This window comes from Euleptes europaea, chromosome 19 (genome assembly GCF_029931775.1).
Source record: "Euleptes europaea isolate rEulEur1 chromosome 19, rEulEur1.hap1, whole genome shotgun sequence".
Taxonomy (NCBI): Eukaryota; Metazoa; Chordata; class Lepidosauria; order Squamata; family Sphaerodactylidae; genus Euleptes; species Euleptes europaea.
In genome coordinates, this window is record NC_079330.1 from 14,300,000 (window position 1) to 14,322,544 (window position 22,545).

Here is a 22,545-nt window from a genome sequence, read left to right on the forward strand (position 1 = left end):
GGACGTGGAGCGAGAGGGACGTGGAGCGAGAGGGGGGGCGGGGTTAGAAAGGCCGCGCACGCGCCGAGCGAGAGGGACGCGCTCCAGCGACGGGAAGGCGTGCAGGGGACGCATGCGCGGATAGAGCAGAACGTCTGCCCCGAGTTTCCGAAGAGGGTTCCGCGCGCGTCCTACTGCGCATGGGCGCTCTTTATTGCAGTTGCTCCAGTTCTTTCCTTAGCATCTTGTGTCTTGGAGTGGAAGATAAACCATGCAAAAGAAAAGGCAGGCGTGGACGTGCAGCCGGTTATGCCCAATAAATGCAAATAAAGGCATGGCTGTGCAGTGGAGGTTAAATAATGCAAACCAGGTGCAGAAGATAATTCACAGTGGGTCGCCGTGTTAGTCTGTCTGCAGTAGTAGAAAAGAGCAAGAGTCCAGTAGCACCTTAAAGACTAACAAAAATATTTTCTGGCAGGGTAGGAGCTTTCGTGAGCCACAGCTCACTTCTTCAGGTGTTGAAGAAGAGTTGTTTTTTATATGCTGCCTTTCTCTACCACTTAAGGCAGAATCAAACCGGCTTACAATCACCTTCCCTTCCCCACAACAGACACCCTGTGAGGTAGAGGGCGCTGAGAGAGCTGTGACTAGCCCAAGGTCACCCAGCTGGCTTCATGTGGAGGAGTGGGGAAACAAACCCAGTTCACCAGATTACCCTCCGCCGCTCATGTGGAGGAGTGGGGAATCCTGGTTCTCCAGATCAGAGCCCACCGCTCCAAACCACCGCTCTTAATCACTACACCAGGCTAGCTCTGTAATTACACGGTGGCTGTGTAATTGATGTCAAACACTGCGTGGTTCAGAGTGGTGGACTCTAGTCTGGAGAACCAGGTTGGTTTCCCCACTCCTACACATGAAGCCAGCGCCAGCTGGGTGACCCTGGGCTAGTCACAGTTCTCAGGTCTCTCAGCCTCACCTACCTCACAAGGTGTCTGTTGGGGGGGGGGAGGAAGGGAAGGAGCTTGTAAGCCACTTTGATTCTCCTTAAAAGGTTAAGAAAATTGGTATATACAAACCAACTCTTCTTCTACTTAACTGACATTGAAAAAAACAAAGGACAGCTCATATGCATAGAGCAGCGAATGCATAAAATAAAGTATGCAGGAATTCCTATTTCTCTGTGTTAATTCTTCAGGCTACATTGACTTAGCTGCCTGAATAGCCCTGACTAGCTGAATCTCGTCAGAGCTTGGAAGCTAGACAGGGTTTGCCTTGGATGGAGAGCACCAGGACAAAAGGGTTGCTATGCAGATAAAAGCAATGGCAAACCACCTCTGCTGCTCTCCTGCCTTAAAACTCACCATAAACTGGTTGCACAATGTGAATGTAGAACAATATCACCCCACCCTGCTTCTGTCTCAGTTCCGTCTCTAAATGTAGCACTTAGAAGGGGTTCTGCAAATGGATTTGACATTTCTGCACCCCCAGCCTAATATAAGGTACCTCATTTATTTGTTTACTTCGTTTATACCCCACCTTCTTCCCCAATGGAAACCCAAAGCCAAATTGCTTAAACCATTCTCCTTCATTTTATCTTCCCAACCACCTTGTGAGATAGGTTAGGCTGAAAGTGTGTGTGATTGGCCTAAGGTTACCCACTGAGCTTCTATGGTAGAGTGAGGATTTGATCCTGGATCTCCCAGATCTGACTAACCATTATACCACGCTGGTTCCCACACTGGCTTTTGCCCCTTTAGGCAAGAGCAACAGACTCCTCAATTATGCCATAAAAGGGCCCTCAGTGTTCCCACCAGCTCACAAAAGTGCACACTTTATTCTGGATTAATAACTCCAGTTTAATGCCTGTTCCGTTTGTGTTTGTAAGAGTCTGCATGACCTAAAATCACCACTTCGTATGTATTGAAAATATTGGCAGGAATCCTGCCACTAGACAACAACTTTAGTATACATTTTAAAAGGCAGGTAAAAGATTTTTGAACGTAGTTACTCTACAATCGCATTGAATTATCTAATTTTATTATATATAAAGATTACCAAAAAAGAGACTTGAGGGTCACAAAAGATTGTAAAAAAACAAATCAAACATAATAAAGCATTCTCTTCCTGATAGTTGTACTCTTCAACTCTAAATACAATTTAGCCAAAGTATATTAGAATTTGATATAGAAAAATTCATTTTAAAAGTAAGAGATCAATGGTGACCAGATTTCATTCAACTTCTGGGCACTCCTTAAAGATTTCCTATATGCCATTAACCACTAAAGTAAATATTTCCCACTCCTTAAGTATGATTGGAGAAGTGAACGACTTCCAATATGTAGTGTAAACCATCCCGCCTGTCTGTACAATGCTTAATTCCTGGGGGGCAGGCCAGGGAGATACATCATTCTTTAGAAAACCGTGTGTGTGTGTGGGGGGGGGATTCTGGTTCAAACAGAACACTCGGTATTTCTCTAATAGTAGCTGTAATTACTTTCCAGAATGATGATGGTGGAAAGTGCCATCAAGTCTCAGCCGACTTATGGCGACACTGTAAGGTTTTCGAGGCAAGAGACGTTCAGAGGGGTTTTTGCCATTGCCTGCCTCTGCATAGCGACCCTGTGCTTCCTTGGTGGTCTCCCATCCAAGAACTAACCAGGACTGACCCTGCTTAGCTTCCAAGATCTGATGAGATCAGGCCTGTCTGGACCATTCATATTAGAGTATGTTCCATAATACTTGGTTCTATGTCACAGGGATGGCTTCCCTTAAAGAATCTGGGAAATTGTAGTTTGTGGAAGTCACTGAGAACTCTGTTAAAAACACCTTCCTAGTTTCCAAAATTCCCAGAGGACAGACAGTGGCTGTTAAATCAGTGGCCCACATAAGAAGAGCCCTGCTGGATCAGACTAGTGGTCCATCTAATCCAGGATCCTGTCTTACACAGTGGCCAACCACTCAACAACAAGGTGTAGAGGTTGTAGTGAAGAGCCACAGTGCAGCCATCTTGGAGTTAAAGGTTAAATTAGAGAAACAGAAACCTCAGCACTTTACCCTCTGTGTTTCAAGAAAAAGAATGTGCTCGTTTTTCAAAGTCTAGCAAACTCAAAAAAAATGTGGAAGAAGAAGAAGACTCATAATCTATTAGGGGCATAAGAGGCCAAGGCCTTCCCGGATGTTGCCTCCTGGTGCTGGTATTCAAAGGTTTACTACCTCCAAATGTGGAAGTTTTCTTTAGTCACCATGGCTGGTAGCCATTGATAGATTTCTCCTCCATGGAGGTGTCTATGCCTGTGTTCATCACTACATGGAAACACAGCAAATTCCTCATCTAGAAGAAGAAGAAGAGTTGGTTTTTATATGTCAACTTTCTTCCACTTAAGGAAGAATCAAACCGGTTTACAATCACCTTCCCCTCCCCACAACAGACACCCTGTGAGGTAGGTGGGGCGGAGAGAGTGTGACTAGCCCAAGGTCACCCAGCTGGCTTCATGTGTAGGAGTGGGGAAACAAGGTTTAGCCTCTGCCGCTCATATGGAGGACTGGGAAACCAAACCCGATTCTCCAGATCAGAGTCCACCACTCCAGACCACCGTTCTTAACCACTACACCACACTGGCTACCCCAGAAAGAAGATGTAATCCTTGCTCTGTGGCCGTGTACACGCACGCACCTAACCCAATCCTACCCAGTTGTTCACGTCCCATATCTTCCATATCTTGCTCCCATACTTTTCACAGCCCAAGAGGGTGAGGATTCACACTTGCCGCCACTTTGAAAGAAGAAGAGTTGGTTTTTATATGCCGACTTTCTCTACCACTTAAGGGAGGCTCAAACCGGCTCACCAATCACTTTCCCTTCCCCTCCCCACAACAGACACCCTGTGCGGTAGGTGAGGCTGAGAAAGTGTGACTGGCCCAAGATCACCCAGCTGGCTTCATGTGTAGGAGCGGGGAAACAAATCCAGTTCACCAGATTGGCCTCCGCCGCTCATATGGAGGAGTGGGGAATTAAACCTACATCAGAGTCCACCGCCCCAAACCACTGCTTTTAACCACTACACCACACTGGCTCTGGAGACACTCTGGGAAATGAAGGCATAAACTAGTCCTTGTGGGCACCTCTTTCTCCCGGCTTGCTCGTTGCCTGCAGGCGGCACCCTTTCCCTCCCCTTCAGCGGCGATCCGTCCAACACTTATCAGCCCCGTTCCCTGTCTGCCCTTCTCTGCAGATGGCGGAAGGTCTTTCTCATTACCGCCGCGCATTTTATAAACACCTTTTCATTATTTGCACAGCCCACATGCTGAGGCAGCATCCGTTTTGTCTCCTTGCTTAATTGCTTTGGGTACGTTTACATACCTGCCGTCCTATATTTGGAAAGGTGATTTTCATGTAAATTTCTGCCTCTCATATATATTATATGGCAAGTTCTAATTAATTAAATTGGGTGTCCTTCCCCGGGAAGATTACTTACAATCTCTCTGTTCTATAATTTATACTCTGCAAATGTTTTGCGAAATTACACGGTCGTGAAATGGGGTTTGCTAACACCCTGATCCTGGGCGTGCTTACTCGAAAGTAACTGAGAGTACAGCCTCAGTTGTATCAGTGAGTTCTAGAGAGGGTTGTTTCCTCCAGACGCAAATCTGTGTTCACAATAGCCACACCTAGAAAGCACACCATAGAACTTATTAGGCTTGCCATCCTCCAGGTACTAGCTGGAGATATCCTGCTATTTCAGCTGATCTCCAGCCGATAGGGATCAGTTCCCCTGGAGAAAATGGCCGCTTTGGCAATTGGACTCTATGGCATTGAAGTCCCTTCCCAAACCCCACCCTCCTCAGGCTCCACCCCAAAAACCTCCCACCAGTGGCAAAGAAGGACCTGGCAACCCTAGAACTTATGCTGCTGTATCCTAACCCCTGGTAGTCTAGTGAGCACAGTGGGATATCACAGTGCACAGACCGAGCTACAAATGTAGTAGGGGGTCATAGCCCCATCAGCAATGGCCTGGAAGCAAGATACTACCCAGAGTGCCTTCTCTCACATAAACATCCACGTACATGCTCAGATAATCTGAGGTCTCAATGTGCGCCCTAGCCATCAGAGGCTAGTCTGGTAGCAGAAAAAGCAGGGCCTTCTCAGTGGTGGCCCCCGTCCTTTCACATTCTCTCCTCAGGGAGGCTCACCAGTTTCACCTTTAGGCATGGCAAAAATGTTTATTTGTAAAAGCTTTTGGGGGAACTCGAACATTTTAGGGCGCTGTTTATCTTACTTTATCTCAACAATATTATTGATGCTTTTCAGGTTTTAATGTTTTAGATGTTTTTTGTGTTTACTTCTAGATTACAAGTCACCTTTCAGAGTCTAGTTCAGGCCAAAAGGTTGGGCCATTCACACACTCTTGGCCTAGTCTATCTTGCAGGGTTGTTGTGAGGATAAAACGGAGATGGAACGAATGTGGTAATTTTTAAGCCATTTTGGATCTCTTTTGGGGTATAAAAGAGGGGTATAAAGTAAATAAAAAAGGTAGAGTATAAAGTAGCTGTGAAGTATTATTCTTGTGTCTCCTGCTTTCTTCCTGACAATGTGCCTTGGACAGCTTGTTAAACTGGTGGAAATTCCACAGGTTGAGCTTTCCACAGAAGGGTCAGTTCTTAAATTGAATCTGAAACGCAACTGCACTTAAAAGCCTTGTCCACTGAGCCCAGAGGTGAGACATGCTGAGTTCTGATGTGGCCCGAGCTCTGGTGACTCTCAAAGATCTCAGGCAGAGGTCTTTCACGTCACCTTCTACCTGATCCTTTTAAGTGGAGATGCCAGAGATTGAACCTTCTGCATGCAAAGCAGATGCTCTGGCACTGAGCCATGGCCCCTCCTCAGACTGTCAGGCCAGTGGGTTCAAATGCCTTTTTACAGAAGAAGAAGGAGTAGCAGCAGTTAATTTTTGTATGCTGCCTTTCTCTACCACTTAAGGAAGAACCAAACAGGCTTACAATCACCTTCCCCTCCCCACAACAGACACCCTGTGAGGTAGGTGAGGCTGAGAGAGCGCTAAGAGAGCGGTGACTTGCCCAAGGTCACCCAGCAGGCTTCATGTGGAGGAGCGGGGAACTGAACCCCGTTCTCCAGATTAGAGTCTGCGGCTCATGTGGAGGAGTGGGGAATCAAACCCGGCTCTCCAGATTAGAGTGCACCACTCCTAACCCCTACACCACGCTGGCTCTCCAGTACCCACCTATGCTTGCTTTCCTTCTGTCTGTATATAAAGAACCCGTTTCTTACAAAAGGCACCCCAATCTCCCTGCGCTTTCTTGCAAGAAGACTGGCTCTGCAAAGGGCTGACTCTACAACAGGGGTGTCAAATATAAGGCCCGCGGGCCGGATCCGGCCCCTTGAGAGCTCTTATCCGGCCCACGAGCCAACCGAGGCAGCCACCCTCCCCGCTCTCGATATGGTCGGGCAAGGCATGGCCTGGCCCGACCAAGTAACGTTAATTTCATAACCGGCCCTTGTAACAATTGAGTTTGACACTCCTGCTTTACAGCTTCCTAGTGTGTAGGAAAGCGGGTTGCGCAGTTCAACAACGCCCCAGAGCTGCCACTAGCATCCGAGCAGGGGAAAGCTGTGCCGTGGTGCTCCGTCCCACATTTGTCCTTTGCACGCAGTTTTTGACTAGGGCCATTCAGAGCCCGCTTGCGCTCCAGGAAAAAGCATGCCCCAAACCCAGCCAAGGCTTGTGATGTGTTTATTAGGGCTCCTTTCTCTTCAGGAGAAAAGGCGACTTTGTATCTCCGTGCCAAACATCATTAAATTAGGTTGTGGGGGGGTGGGAGAGAGAGAGAGAGAGAGAGAGAACAGCCATATACAATTTTCTCACGCACCTTCGCGGCACCACTCTTGGCAAAGGCCCGCTTCATATTTCAGCCCCTCCTCGCCAATTCCCTCCTCCCCCACCCCGGTTTTCTCCCCACCGAAAGCCGAGTCGCAAAACAATTTATACCACAGCGGCAAAGCGAGGTCTAAAAAATCCATTATTGCCGGTACTTATCTCCAAACCAGGAGTCAATTTATCCTCTCTGCTCCCCACTTCGCAGTGACCCGGGCCGTGTGCTCATCGGGGGGGGGGGGGAGAAAAGGGCTGGAGGCTTTGTGTGGGAAATGGCCCCCTTTAGCGTGTGATAAACTGGAGCCTGCTTGTCCCAAAGGTCATTGGATCGGGTCGGAACCAGAGCGGCGCGGTTGGGAGGGGGCCGCTGAGCGTGCTCGGCGTGCCACTGTTGAATCCGAGCCCTCCTCTATAATTCATAAGGAGAAATTACCTATAATCTTTTTATTATTCTCCTGTCATTGAGTCCGGACGGGGATTTAAGGCTATTTTTGTCGTTTCCCTCACTGCTTTCCCTACTGCACACTCAGAGAGCAGGCAGGCAGGGAGGGAGGCCAGGCAAGCAGAAAACTGCTGAACAGGGAAATTTCCAGTTCGCCCAACATCAGGGGCGTCTTGGGTAAAGGCAAAGCGGGTAGGGTATTGACCAGGATGGGGAGGGATAATGCCAGGGAACATTTTTTTTTTTTTTTAGATTTGGGAAGAAACAGGGATTTCAGTAAGGGGCCAGAAGATTTTCTGTGAGATGAACACATGGAGCTGCCTTATACTGAACCAGACCCTCGGTCCATCAAAGTCAGTATTGTCTACTCAGACCGCCAGCGGCTCTCCAGGGTCTCAGGCAGAGAGGTCTTTCACATCACCTACTTGCCTAGTCCCTTCAACTGGAGATGCCGGGGGTTGAACCTGGGACCTTCTGCATGCCAAGCAGATGCTCTACCACTAACCCACAGCCCTAAGATATAAGTAGTGGCTCTTAGGTTCAGTCGCATCTCCTCTTTAAGATGCTGAGAGGTCACGGGCCAAATGTTAATTTGAGGGACCCCCCCTTCCTTCTCAGCACACCTTCATGTAGGGTTGCCAACTCTGGGCTAAGAAATTCCTGGAGACTTGGGGGCAGAGCCTGGGAGTGTAGAATTTTGGGAAGGGAGGAAGCTCAGCAGGGAGGTATCGCCACAGGGTCCACCCTCCAAAGCTGCCCGTTCCTCCAGCAGAACCAATCTTTGTAGCCTGGAGATCAGTCATGATTCTGGGAAAACTCCAGGCCCCACCTGGAGGCTGGCCACCCTGTCTTCATATCTGCTTGAAATCCAGTGCCATTAACTCTGCCATTCTGTCCTGCTTGTTGAGGAACTCGAATCCCGCCCCTCCTCAGCTCCTGTTCTGTGTTCCAGACCCAGGCTAAGCACAGACCCATGAGCTGGTCTCCATTGCTGGCCCTCAGCCGCTCTGGCCTCTTGGAATTGCCAGCTCGCTGGTTTCTCCACTCAACTTGGCGGCTTTTCAGTGCATTCAGAGGGGCAAAAATGCCAGTCATGCAGTGAGTTAGTGTTCAGGAGGAGGAAGAAGAAGAGCTGATTTTTATACGCCGACTTTCTCTACCACTTAAGGAAGAATCAACCTGGCTTACAATCACCTTCCCTTCCCCTCCCCACTACAGACACCTTGTGAGGTAGGTGGGGCTGAGAGAGCTCTAAGAGAGCTGTAACTTGCCCAAGGTCACCCAGCTGGCTTTATGTGTAGGAGTGGGGAAACCAACCTGGCTCACCAGATTAGTGTCTGCTGCTCTTGTGGAGGAGTGGGGAATCAAACCCGGTTCTCCAGATTAGAGTCCACCGCTCCAAACCACCGTTCTTAACCACTACACCACGCTGGCTCTCAGTGTGGCCTTTGTTTTCCTAATAGTGTCCAGTGGGTATGTATATTTTCAGATTTTGGCTGGGCAGACCTGTCCGGAGACAGCTGAGGACCAGTAAGAACCAGGCTGTGGCCAAGTCAGCTGGAGACTGGTGATGCCAGTGGTGATTTTGCATTGAGCTCTCTGGTTCTCTGGGCCTGGCCACTCCCCAGCAGAAACAAGAGAGGGAGGATCAATTGCTCTGTCTGTTGCCAAGGCGAGGGAGTGGCTGATGCCATCTCCAAGGCTTGATGTCTATTCCATGACACACCAGCAGACCACAACACCGAATGAGTGTTAATTCAGTTCATCACCACCTTTTTAGTGGAGTTTGTTTTGGGATTCCCATCCCCACGCCCATTATTTAGTAGGTTTTTTCCTGTTTCCGAATAAGAAGTTGGCAATACTGAATTTGCCCATCAAACCACGGGACAACAAGAGCCACCCCCAACACCACTCTTGAACTGGCCCAGTAAAGGGGAACAAATCTCAAGCTCTGAAATCACTCCTCCTTGAACACATGAAGCTGTCGTACAGCCCATTCCTGAGAATTGGGCTGCAAGGTTTTTTTTGTTGTTGTTTAATGGTGTACGGGGATTGGCTTAGGAAGAGGCGCCCCTGCGCCATCCCCATATGCCTCAGCTCAGGAATGGGCTGTTATACTGAATGAGACCATCAGTCTACCTAGGTTAGTATTGTCTACCTAGACTGGCAGTGGCTCTCTCTCCAGGATTTCCAGTAGAGAAACGTTTGTTGCAGTTGTTGGCTTATGACTTGTAATAACTATAGTAGTGTTACAAACAAACAGTTATCTAGCAGGAGAAGACTGAGAGGGGATATGATAGCCATGTTCAAGTACTTGAGGGGCTGTCATATAGAGGATGGTGCCGAGTTGTTTTCTGTTGCCCCAGAAGGTCGGACTAGAACCAACGGGTTGAAATTAAATCAAAAGAGTTTCCATCTAGACATTAGGAAGAATTTTCTAACAGAGTGGTTCCTGAGTGGAACAGGCTTCCTTGGGAGGTGGTAAGCTCTCCTTCCATGGAGGTTTTTAAGAAGAGGTTATCTAACCATCTGTCAGCAATGCTGATTCTGTGACCTTAGGCAGATTATGAGAGGGAGGGCATCTTGGCCATCTTCTGGTCACTGGGTGTGTGTGTGGGGGGGGGGGAGGTAGTTGTGGATTTCCTGCATTGTGCAGGGGGTTGGACTTGAGCAGGGGGTTGGTGGTCCCTTCTGACTCTATGATTCTAGGGGGACAAGCCTTTGGTATGCATGCTCACTATGGGGGTCCCTTTGAATTCTGTATGATAACAGCTGCTCAGGGGTCCTGATCTAACTGTGTGCAAGCACAAGAGCGCATCACACAGCCCTTTAAAAGAGCTAAAATCCCACTGATCAGTTGGTTGGTGGGAAAAACGGATCCAAGTGAGATCGAAACCAGCCTTGAACAAGTGAATGATGGGATTCCATCTTCCACCCCCACAAAGGGCTGCACACCTGTTGGATTGGTTTGTGGACTTATGTATGTCATATCTCGTGGCATTCTATGACTGGCCATCCAGCTACAGAGGTTCCTTTTTTTTAAACAAGTGAGTGGCCCTTAGCTAAATCAAGTTGAGAGTATCAGGCTGACTTGTTGGTCTGAAATATAGGAATAATCCATATGTCATCTGAAACTCAAAGACACGCAATTGTATAATAACATAACTGTGTCCTCTTCTTGTAAGCAGTTTTATCTGAGAACACATGTAACAATGCAGCTTCCAGACACCAATCGATAACCGTATTTATTTAATTATGTATTTTATTTAAAATATTAATACTTTGTAATGAGACTTTCCCTGGTTCCCTGGCCCAGCCAGTCCCGCCGCTTGCTCATTTCTCAGATCTGCCTTATTTATCCATGTTAATTTCTGAGAACTCAAAGGGAATCTCACCTTGCTTCTCTACCTTACAGTTTGCCTTGGATCTACTGGGCAGAAATCTTAATCTTCTTTGCTTCCCCTGAGAAATGATGAGTTGGCTGGAAGTAGTTGGGCAGAGTCGCCACCACTCCTGCTTAGGTTGCTTTGGTCATGTGGAGACTAGGTTCAGTCACTTAGCTGCAGCTGGGTTTGTGAGCAGAAGGCTGGTGGCCAGCTATGAGGGAGGTGAGGAAGAGAGAGGCAGACACTTCAGACCTTGGACAGCTCCAAAAGTGGCAGAGAAGTTGCTCCAATGACACTACAGAGCACAACTGAAGCGAAACAGTAGAAAAGGGCAAGAGTCCTGTAGCCCCTTAAAGACTAACAAAATTTCTGGTGGGGTATGAGCTTTCATGAGTCACAGCATACTTCTTCACCTGATTTGCCTGATTTCACCTGTGACTCATGAAAGCTCATACCCTACCAGACATTTTGTTAGTCTTTAAGGTGCTACTGGACTCTTGCCCTTTCCTACTGCAACAGGCAGACTAACACGGCTACTCATCGTGAAGTGGAACAGATCCTGTGGGCAGGGCTTAATGGGGCCATGCCATTTGCTCCTGTGTAGTCTCCAGGTGGGTCTGTTGGGACCTCAGGCAAGGAAGAGGTGGGTGGAGTCCTAGCCATTTAGCCTATATATTCCCCCTAAGACCTCAAACAACTAACTCTGTTGGCTAAACTCCTGAGGACAGGGTTGGGGGATGGTGTCAGGTCTTCTTCTATCTCAGACTTCACGATCTACTGTTCTGCAAAGAAAGAGTGCTGTTCTTCCGCTCTGAATGTGCACCGTTTCTAGCTCTGCCTCCCCAGGGTCTATGTCTCAGTTGCTGCTCAGGGCTGAGGACATTACCTCACCTGTCCATAACTGCAAATAGATTGTTCATATTTCAAGAACTGATAGGTCATCTCCATGTTAACATGTTATTTATATACCATGCTGAAAGAGTCTTTCTCTCCACTTGTACAGAGAGTGATTTCAAAGTGACTTGATCTTTGGAAAATAGCCGAAGAAAGAGACAAGAGATTAAAGTTCAGAGGTTTGGGATTGCCATGGCAATGCCCTACATTTCCCATAAAACAGTGTCCTGGAGTGATGGTAACATTTGGTTTCTTTTTGTAGCCGGGCTGAGGGAATTGCATAGCCCTAGCAGGGGGCAGGCAAAGTTGTGGCATGCCCCCTCACTCTGAGATCTTACCCAACAACATTGCTGGCCAACAATGAGACTGTCCCCAATGGCTTGGTTGCTCTAGGGAACAGGGTTTTTGTTGGATTATGAGGGCTTCGTTATGCCTAAATTCTTGCTAAATTAGCAGAGTACACAAAGGCTATTGTGCGCAGAAGAAGCTCATCCAAACCTCTGTTCCAGGAACAAAACTGCTAGGAGCCTTTTGTCTAGCCAGCATGGTGTAGTGGTTAAGAGCGGTGGTTTGGAGCGGTGGAGTCTGATCTGGAGAACCGGGCTAGTCACACTCCCTCAGCCCCACCTACCTCACTGGGTGTCTCTTGTGGGGAGGGGAAGGGAAGGTGATTGTAAGCTGGTTTGATTCTTCCTTAAGTGGCAGAGAAAGTCGGCATATAAAAACCAACTCCTCTCCTCCTCCTCCTCCTCCTCCTCCTCCTCCTCCTCCAATATACTGTATTTATTGTAGGAAATCCATTTCTGGATAGGATAAAGTAGGGTTCCCAATCTATTCTAACTAACTAGGATGGAGGGAGATCCAGGACGTGCGTCCTTTCCTCATGGTGGCAAGATGGGGAAGAGGTGCCAGTGTGTGTGAGGAGGTGAGGAAGAAGCAGGAAGGAAGGAAGTTTTGCCTAAGAATAGCAATCTACACATCAAAGGGATAGTTCAGAGCAGTAGAGAAAGGGTGCCTTGTCCCCTCTATCCCTCTGACTCACTAGTCTTGTCCCCCTCTGGAGTCTGAGGTTAAGAGACAGCGCAAAGTCCTTCACTTCCAACAGTTTTTATTCCACAATTGGTGCTTTTACAAATATTTGCAGTTGGGTGTAAGAAACAAGGAAACTTGCACCCGGAAGCAGCAGGGAAGTGACTCAGACTAGCAGCCTTGCCATAGCTCTCATGCTGCCGTTGAGCTACAGTATAGGCCTTGGCTATGAATTGGCGAACTGTCCGAAGATTTGGCCGGGGAGGTAGGGTTAGAAATACGAAAAATAAATGAAATAAATAAATACGATGCCAGAGGGGTGACTTACGAAAGCTCATCCTGGGATCCAGGTAGTTAGTCTTTAATGTGCCGCTGAACTTTTGTTTTGATACAGAAAAGGATGATCCCCCCAAAATGGGAGTGCTTTCTCTGAGAGAAAGGTTAAGGGGGCACACTGAGGCCATTTATAAAATGACGACTTGGAGACGTTTGGTCCAGATGTAAGACTCTTCGAGAAGAAGAAGAAGAGTTGGTTTTTATATGCTGACTTTATCACAAGGAAGAATCAAACCGTCTTACAATCACCTTCCCTTCCCCTCCCCACAACAGACAGGAGGGGCTGTGGCCCAGTGGCAGAGCATCTACTTGGCACGCAAAGGTCCCAGGTTCAATCCCTGGCATCTCCAGTTAAAGGGACTAGGCAAGTAGGTAATGTGAAAGGCCTCTGCCTGAGACCCTGGAGAGCAGCTGCTGGTCTGAGTAGACAATACTGATTTTGATGGACCAAGGGTCTGATTCAGTATAAGGCAGCTTCATGTGTTCATGTGTGACACCCTGAGGTAGGTGGGGCTGAGAGAGAGTGACTAGCCCAAGGTCACCCAGCTGGCTTCATGTGGAGGAGTGGGGAAACCAACCCAGCCAGTTTACCAGATTAGCATCCCCCGCTCATGTGGTGGAGTGAGGAATCAAACCCGGTTCTCCAGATCAGAGTCCTCCGCTCTTAACCACTGCACCATGCTGGCTTTAAATCGGACAGATTCATCAGCCTCTTGGTTAAAAGGCAGATGAATACACTGGAGAATGTTTCAGTTGGTTGCGGATCCTTGTGGTGGGAGGGGGTGCTTGTTTGTTTTGTAACCCAGAATTCCCGGCAGTGATTTCTGGAAGCAGTTGGCAACGGCACGCAAACGCACAATGCCAGGCTCCGTTTTGCATCCCTGCGGCTCAAAGGGTTTGGCTTCCCGTCCTCGCTGAAATGGATCGGCTCATGAGCCAGGCTCAAGGCCATCCTGCTGTCTGCTGGCTAAAAGCAAGCTGGAAAACCACAAATGTGTGCCACGTGGCCTTTTTATTTTTGCTAGGGGCAAGCTCCCTTTGCAGCTGGGGATGCTGATAAGAGGGTGCCGTATCACCACTTTCTTGCAAAGCGGCGTATTTATTTCCTAAGGGCTTGAGCAGGGCAGGGCCACAATGGGCCTGCAAGAAGGTGTTGCTTGGCTTCAAGAAAAGGACATCTTTGGGGACAGCCGAATGTCGCCAACTGCCGAAATCATACCAGTGGTCCCCCGGCTTGTTGCCTCGCTTCACTGGCAGTCGGAGAACATCAGGAAAACCCTGCTGGCTCAAACCATTGGCCCAGCTTGTTCGACATCCTGTTTTTTATGGTGGCTAGGTAGGGTTGCTAGGTCCCTCTTTGTCACCGGTGGGAGGTTTTTGGGGTAGAGCCTGAGGAAGGCGGGGTTTTGGGAGGGGTGGGACTTCAATGCCATAGAGTCCAATGGCCAAAGCAGCCCTTTTCTCTGGGTTAACTGATCTCTATTGGCTGGAGATCAGTTGTAATAGCAAGAGATCTCCAGCTAGTACCTGGAGGTTGGCAACCCTATGACCAGGTTGATACTTGCAGGAAGCCTACAATTAGGGTTACCAACCTCCAGGCAGGGCCTGGAGCTCTGCCGGAATTACAGCTGATCTCCAGATATTCCCTGGAGAAAATGGCAGTTTTGGCTTCTATGGTGTCTGTAGCATCCCTGGGGGCCAGAGGTGGGTTTAGAGCAGAAGAGTTAACACAGCCGACCCCAGGACAGGACCCAGGTCAATCTGAAGTTTGACCAGTGGGTGGGGTGTGGCCCAGAGCACCCCCGACAGTTGGACGTAGCTGGTTGATTCACACAGCTAGGGTGGAATAAGGAGGAGGAAGAGGAGGAGTTGGCTTTTATATACTGACTTTCTCTGCCACTTAAGGAAGAATCAAACCAGCTTACAATTACCTTCCATTCCCCTCCCCACAACAGACACCCTGTGAGGTAGGTGGGGCTTAGAGAGCTCTAACAGCGCTGAGAGGCATCCCGTTAGGACTGAGAGCAGAGTGGGATCAGGTGGCCAGAGGGCATGGAGATCTCCTGCTATTACAACTGATCCCCAGCTGAAAGAGACCAGTTTGCCTGCAGAAAATGGCCGGTTTGGCAATTGGACTCTATGGCATTGAAGTCCCTCCCCTTCCTAAACCCCACCCTCCCCAGGCTCCACCCTCCTGCTGGTGATGAAGAGGGACCTGGCAACCCTAGGGCAGGGCCAGCTATTGGGCTGGGGTCTTAAGACAGTAGTGCTTAGGAGTTGGGAAGCAGCAGGGAAAGGACTGGAAAAGGAGGGTCACCATGTGCACAGATGATGGGCTGACGGCTGCATCATGGGAGTGCTGTAAACCACCCGGGACAACTGGGTGAGCGCTGTAACTCACAAAGCGAAGGAAGCATTGTCTACTCACATGAACACATGAAGCTGCCTTCTACTGAATCAGACCCTTGGTCCATCAAAGTCAGTATTGTCTACCTAGACTGGCAGCAGCTCTCCAGGTTCTCTGGCTGAGGTCTTTCACATCACCTACTTGCCTAGTCCTTTTAATTGGAGATGCTGGGGGTTGAACCTGGGACCTTCTGTGTGCCAAGCAGATGCTCTGCCACTGAGCCACAGCCCCTCCCCTTTTACTCAAATTCCAGGATCTCAGGTGGAAGTCTTGTGCTTCACCTACCACCTGAGCCTTTCAATGGGAGATGCCGGGGATTGAACCTTGGACCTCCTGCATGCCAAGCAGATGCTCTGCCACTGAGCCACAACCTCTTCCCATCAGCCCTTCCGCTCTGGCCCACTTCACAAGATACACAGTTCTTATACATATGTACAGCTCAAAATCTGTGCGACACCTGACATGGTCTACATGTGCGCTTCACAACAGTTCCTGCACAGAAGTACTTTCCAGGTGGGGGCTTGGGAACGTCCTCCGGTGTGGTTGCGGGTAAATGGGATTAAGCCGGAGCTTGTATTCCCCACAGTCCCCAAATGGACGATCATGCCTCAGTTATAAAGATAATTTCTCTGAATGAAACTGCCAATAAGAAATGAGTCCCTTGGGCAGCTATAAAGTGTTTACGCAAAATGTTGTTAAAAAGAAAGAGTGTGTGTGTGAGTGTGAGAGAGAGAGAAGCCTTGAAACAAAGAGCTAACAAGCCAGTGTTAACACTTGTGACTCTGTGTGGTGCATTGGTTAGAGTGTTGGACTAGCAGCCCCAGAGAGAGAGAGGGGTTCAAATCCTCACTTGGCCATGAAGGTACCTTTGGCCAGCCACTCTTTCTGAGCCTGACCTACCTCACAAGGTTGTGGTGGGGATAAAAAGCTGGGAAGAGGCCTCTATGTGCCTTAAAGGAAAAGTGGGGTAAAAACCCATGGACAGAGTTCTGGCAGGTTGCACAGGAAGCCAGTGTCCAAGAAGAACTTGGAAGGCTTTAAGAGCGGACTTGTTCATGGCTACTAGTAAAAATGGATACTAGTCATGATAGCATGACTATTCTCTCCAGGATCAGAGGAGCATGCCTAATAGATTAGTTGCTGTGGAACACAGGCAGGACAATGCTGCTGCAGTTGTCTTGTTTGTGGGCTTCCTAGAGCCACCTGGTTGGCCACTGTGTGAACAGACTGCTGGACTTGATGGACCTTGGTCTGATCCAGCAGGGCCTTTCTTATGTTCTTACGCTTTACATAAACCGCAGGCCTGGTTTGGTATGATCTTTTTTGAAAAGGCTCCCATGGAAAATCTGAGTAACTTTCTGCACACTTTAGACCCCCATTTGGTGACTGTTTCAATGCTTTGTTTGTTCACTGAAAGTAAAGGGGGTTATAATTTTCTGTCAGTAGCACAGAGGAATGCGTATCTCAGGAATGGTAGTTTTGCAGTGAGGTTGTCCTCTCCCCTTTTCTGGTGCTTGTTTTTGACCATGGGGTTCCTTCAAGTGCTGTGGGAAGCAGCATCTCTTTCTGATCGTCCCCTACTATGGTGATTTCAGACCAGCATTTGAAGAGAGAAGAAGAGGAGTTGGTTTTTTATATGCTGACTTTCTCTACCACTTAAGGAAGAATCAAACCGGCTTACAATCACCTTCCCTTCCCCTCCCCACAACAGACACCTTGTGAGGTAGGTGGGGCTGAGAGAGTGTGACTAGCCCAAGGTCACCCAGCTGGCTTCCTGTGTAGGAATGGGGAAACCAACCCAGTTCACCAGATTAGCCTCCACTGCTCATGTGGAGGAGTGGGGAATCAAACCCGGGTCTCCAGATCAGAGTCCACCGCTCCTAACCACTATGCCACGTTGGCTCTCTTTGCCCAACTTGTCCCCAGCAATTGACAAAGTGCAATGCAAATCCACTAAGATTGTCCCATGGGGAGGGACCCTAGCAGGGCTCGTGACTCACAAAATGACAACTGGAGCCCTACAAATGTCCTATGATGTAAAAATCACTTTATTTTTAACTGAAAGCGCAGGCTAATAATAACTTGAAAAGCCAGACTCAAATGTGAGAAAAGGTTCAATTGCTCAGTACCGATGCACCACAATTAAAAAATATTTTTTTTAAATAAACGGTGGGGAGAGAAATATACTAGCCCTAAGCGGAAAAACCCATTTGCTCAAACTGATCTAATGTAGAGGATTCCCAAGAGGCCTGATGAATTTTTGAAAGGGAAGAAAAAAAGATTATATTTTATGGGAAGGGATTCAATAACCATTCTTTCCCCATAAAGCCGGGGATGGAGACTTGTCACTGCTGCGTAGATTGTGCACAGCTCAGGATCACCCTAACAGGAAATCAATAGCATCTTTTTATATGGGAAAAGACATTATCTCAACAGACTTCTAATACCAGCAAACAGGGCCAAAGCAGGACTTTGCTCAAATCCATCGTGGAGACAGGGTAGCAGGGCAGGGGAAGAGGAGGAAGAAGAGTTGGTTTTTATACCCTGCTTTTCTCTCCTGTAAGGAGTCTCAAACCAGCTTACAATTGCCTTCCCTTCCCTCCCCCACAACAGGCACCTTGGGAGGTAGGTGGGGCTGAGAGAGTTTGGAGAGAACTGTGACTAGTCCAAGGTCACCCAGCAGGCTTCATGTGGAGGAGCTGGGAATCAAACCCGGTTCTCCAGATTCGAGTCCACCACTCTTAACCACTACATCATGTAGTGTAGAGTTTCAGAGCTGGTCCCTTGTTAAGAAAGGCATCTCTCTTGTTCTATGTCTAGCAAGTGTAGGGTCTAAATGTGCACGTGTGGTGTAGTGGTTAAGTGCGGTGGGCTGTAATCTGGAGAACCGGGTTTGATTCCCCACTCCTCCACATGAGTGGTGGACTCTAATCTGGTGAACCTGGTTGGTTTCCCCACTCCTGCACATGAAGCCTGCTGGGTGACCTTGGGCTAGTCACAGTTCTCTCTGAACTCTCTCAGCCCCACATACCTCACAAGGTGTCTGTTATGGGGAAAGGAAGGCAGCTGGGTGACCCTGGGCTAGTCACAGCTCTCTTAGAGCTCTCTCAGCCTCTCCTACCTCACAGGGTGTCTGTCGTGGGAAGGTGACTGTAAGCCAGTTTGATTCTTCCTTAAATGGTAAAGAAAGTCGGCATATAAAAACCAACTCCTCTTCTTCTTCTCTTTCTCTTTCTCTTTCTCCTCCTCCTCTTCCTCCTCAAAGGCTTCTGGGTCAGGCTTGCTCCTTATTCTGTGTAACTTGGGAGCTGTGCTTATAGAATCATAGAGTTGGAAGGGACCACCAGGGTCATCTAGTCCAACCCCCTGCACAATGCAGGAAATTCACAATTACCTCCCCCCCACACCCCCAGTGACCCCTACTCCATACCCAGAAGATGGCCAAGATGCCCTCCCTCTCATCATCTGCCTAAGGTCATAGAATCAGCATTGCTGACAGATGGCCATCTAGCCTCTGATGAAAAACCTCCAGGGAAGGAGCGCTTACCACCTCCTGAAGAAGCCTGTTCCACTGAGGAACCACTCTAACGGTTAGAAAATTCTTCCTACTATCTAGATGGAAACTCTTTCGATTTAATTTCAACCTGTTGGTTCTGGTCCAGTTCTGCCAGTTCTTGTGCTGGCTGCAAACCTGCTCTGCCTTCACTTTAACCACCTCTGCTTTGCAAACACACATCTGCCGGCTTGACAGGAATGGCACTATTGAGATGAATGGGAGATGTGCGCAAACACACGCACCATAGTGCAATTCCCATCGTTGAGCAAGAAAGATCTAAGGTTGCCAGGTGTTCGGGAAAAAGAAATGCTCAGGTCTGCTTTGGTGCCCTGGGTCAGCTGCATCACCTGCCAGAGAGCAGCAGGTGAAGCTTTTTTCACAGCTGGGAGATAAAAATTACCATGCGCTAATGTCTGCAAATGAAGCCGTTGTTACAGGCATGGGAACAAGGGGCAGTAAAAGAAGTTGGCGAGACACATTCACAATGGCTTTTCACAGTTTCCCCATGATCGGTGCGTAAGATCCCGGCTTACAAAGGGAACAAATGGTGAAAGGAAGAAACTGGCTTGAAGAAGAGGCATATAGAATATCCAAGGCAAATTCGACCTGCTGTGGGTCAACAGTGGCCGTAGACCTGTAGCAAGGGGATGCAGTCACTGCTTTATTATGCTGAACTAATCCTGAAACCTCAATTCTGCCCAGCACCTAACATATTTGGCATGCTCCTCTGATCCTGGAGAGAATAGGTATGCATCATGACTAGTATTCATTTTGACCAGTAGCTGTGGATAGCCCTATCTTCCATGAACATGTCCACTCCCCTCTTAAAGCCTTCCAAGTTGGCAGCCATCACCACATCCTGGGGCAGGGAGTCCCACAATTTAACTATGTGTTGTGTGATGAAATGCTCTACTCAAAAAGGAACTCACTTTGTAAAAGGTTGCCCCAAGAACTTCCTGCCATGCAGGGATGCTGCACGCACATTACAAAACAGTCCTGCCAGCTGCTTTGAATGAAGAAGAGAACATCAACAGAAGTATATTGTCCAGATCACGTGACGTGATGGTATCACTTTACTCTGCTCTGGTTAGACCTCACCTAGAGTATTGTGTTCAGTTTTGGGCACCACAATTTCAGAAAGACGTAGACAAGCTGGAACGTGTCCAGAGGGGGGCAACGAAGATGGTGAGGGGTCTGGAGACCAAGTCCTATGAGGAAAGGCTGAAGGAGCTGGGTATGTTTCGCCTGAATAGGAGAAGACTGAGAGAGGATATGATAACCATCTTCAAATACTTGAAGGGCTGTCATATAGAGGAGGGTGCCGAGTTGTTTTCTGTTGCCCCAGAAGGTCGGACCAGAACCAACAGGTTGATATTAAATCAAAAGAGCTTCCGTCTAGACATTAGGAAGAATTTTCTAACAGAGCGGTTCCTCAGTGGAACAGGCTTCCTCGGGAGGTGGTGAGCTCTTGGAGTTTTTAAGGAGAGGCTAGATGGCCATCTGTCAGCAATGCTGATTCTATGACTTTAAACAGATGATGAGAGGGAGGGCATCTTGGCCATCTTCTGGGCATGGAGTAGGGGTCACTGGGGGTGTGGGGGAGGGAGGTAGTTGTGAAATTCCTGCATTGTGCAGGGGGATGGACTAGATGACCCTGGTGGTCCCTTCCAACTGTATGATTCTATGAACGGCGTCAATCCCATGCCCTGAAAAGATATCCCCAGATCCTTTAATTTTGCTTTTTGAGCAGTAACGACTCGTAAGTCTTTCCTTCACAGGGACTAGGGTTCTGCTCTCTTCAAAATAATAAAACTGAACAGCAGGCACCTTTCAGGATGCTATGAGATCCGTGCGATTGTTATAGAGAGGCTGTATTCCCAGACCACCTTGTGCAAATGCACTGAGCCATGAATAATGCAAATTCCAATTCTCATTAAAAAGAAGAGACTGATTACATTGGCTCCACGTGGGACACGGAGGTGCTCAGTGGCTCTACCAGCTTTGCTTCACCTGTCCGTTTGGCCTCACTTTCTCGATTGCAGCAATACATCATCCCCATGCTGGCTGTGTGCTGCTCCTGTGGCAGGAGAGAAGTACATTACAGGGTATCAAGGAAGGGAAGTGTAGTATACTGGTTAAGAGCAGTGGTTTGGAGCAGTGGACTTTAATCTGGAGAACCGGGTTTGATTCCCCATTCCACATGAGTGGCGGATGCTAATCTGGTGAACCGGGTTAGTTTCGCCACTCCTCCACATGAGGCCAGCTGGGTGACCTTGGGCTAGTCACAGCTCTCTTAGAGCTCTCTCAGCCCCACCTACCTCACAGGGTGACTGTTGGAAGGGGAAGGGAAGGTGATTGTAAGCCAGTTTGATTCTCCCTTGTGGCAGAGAAAGTTGGCATCTAAAAACCAACTCTTCTTCTTCTTGCCTATGGACAAGTGACTGCACCAAAGTGGGCCAATGGGCAGGTATGTTTAAATTCAGGTCTAAAGAATGTGTTCGCCAACTTGGAGTCCCAAAGCTAGTGGCTTAAGCTGGCAGCTGGATCACAAAAGGCAGAAGGTCCCCCTGTTCTAACCAGGTGAGGCCAGGCTCCAAATACTGAACCCAGGCCTGGCCAATCTGGAGGCCCATTAATGCCTGCCACTTTGCCAGTTCCCAGTGGCCAATGCTGTACCACCCTGTTCTCTTGTGCATCCCATGCGGGCTCCGAGCACACAGTCCCAGCTGGCTCATGCAGCTAAATCTCAGGTCAAGAGACGGTTAAATCTGAATGGGTGACTGGTGCATCATGCTGGTAGCGCATATATGTGTAAACGCATGTGCATGAACGCTGAGGCCTCAGTCCTAAATTCCACACAGTACAGATGCTGAGATATATTTTGATCCACTGGTCACAGATTATAAAACAATTGTGCTATTCAAATATATCTTTAATCAAGATCCCAGAACACTCTTGGCTTTCATGTTAATTGAACATCAAAAGAACATCTTGAAATGCAATGGGACAGAATGGCTAACACAATAATACCTTTGATGTTTGACGACATATCTTTTTTACAAGAGGTCCAGCAAGTTTCACTCTATATCAGTTTTCAAGAAAATCGTTATAGAATTAGGCATAATTGGTATCCGATGCCTCCTAGGATCCAGAGTTTTACACCAGATGCTTGTTGATGGGATGGAAAGGCTATCCATAATCAGAGGGGTTTGGGTTTTTTTTTTTTTTAAAGTAATGTATACAGTTAAATTAATTACACAAGATGATCTCACATATAGCCCAGTAAATGTACTGCTAGGATTTTTGGACTCCACAGCAAACGACGCAGTAGTTAAAAGAGAAAGTGCCAAAGCAGGATTACAGCTGAACATCGACAAAAGTAATGACTACAGGAGAATTACACAACTTTAAGGTTGACAATGAGGAAATAGAAATTGTTGAAGACTTTCTATTCCTTGGCTCCATCATCAACTAAAAGGGAGACTGCAGCCAAGAAATCAGAAGGCGATTGAGACTGGGAAGGACAGCCATGAAGGAGCTAGAAAAGATTCTGAAGTGTAAGGATGTGTCACTGGCCACCAATATTAAGTTAATTCATGCCATCGTATTCCCTGTTACTATGTATGG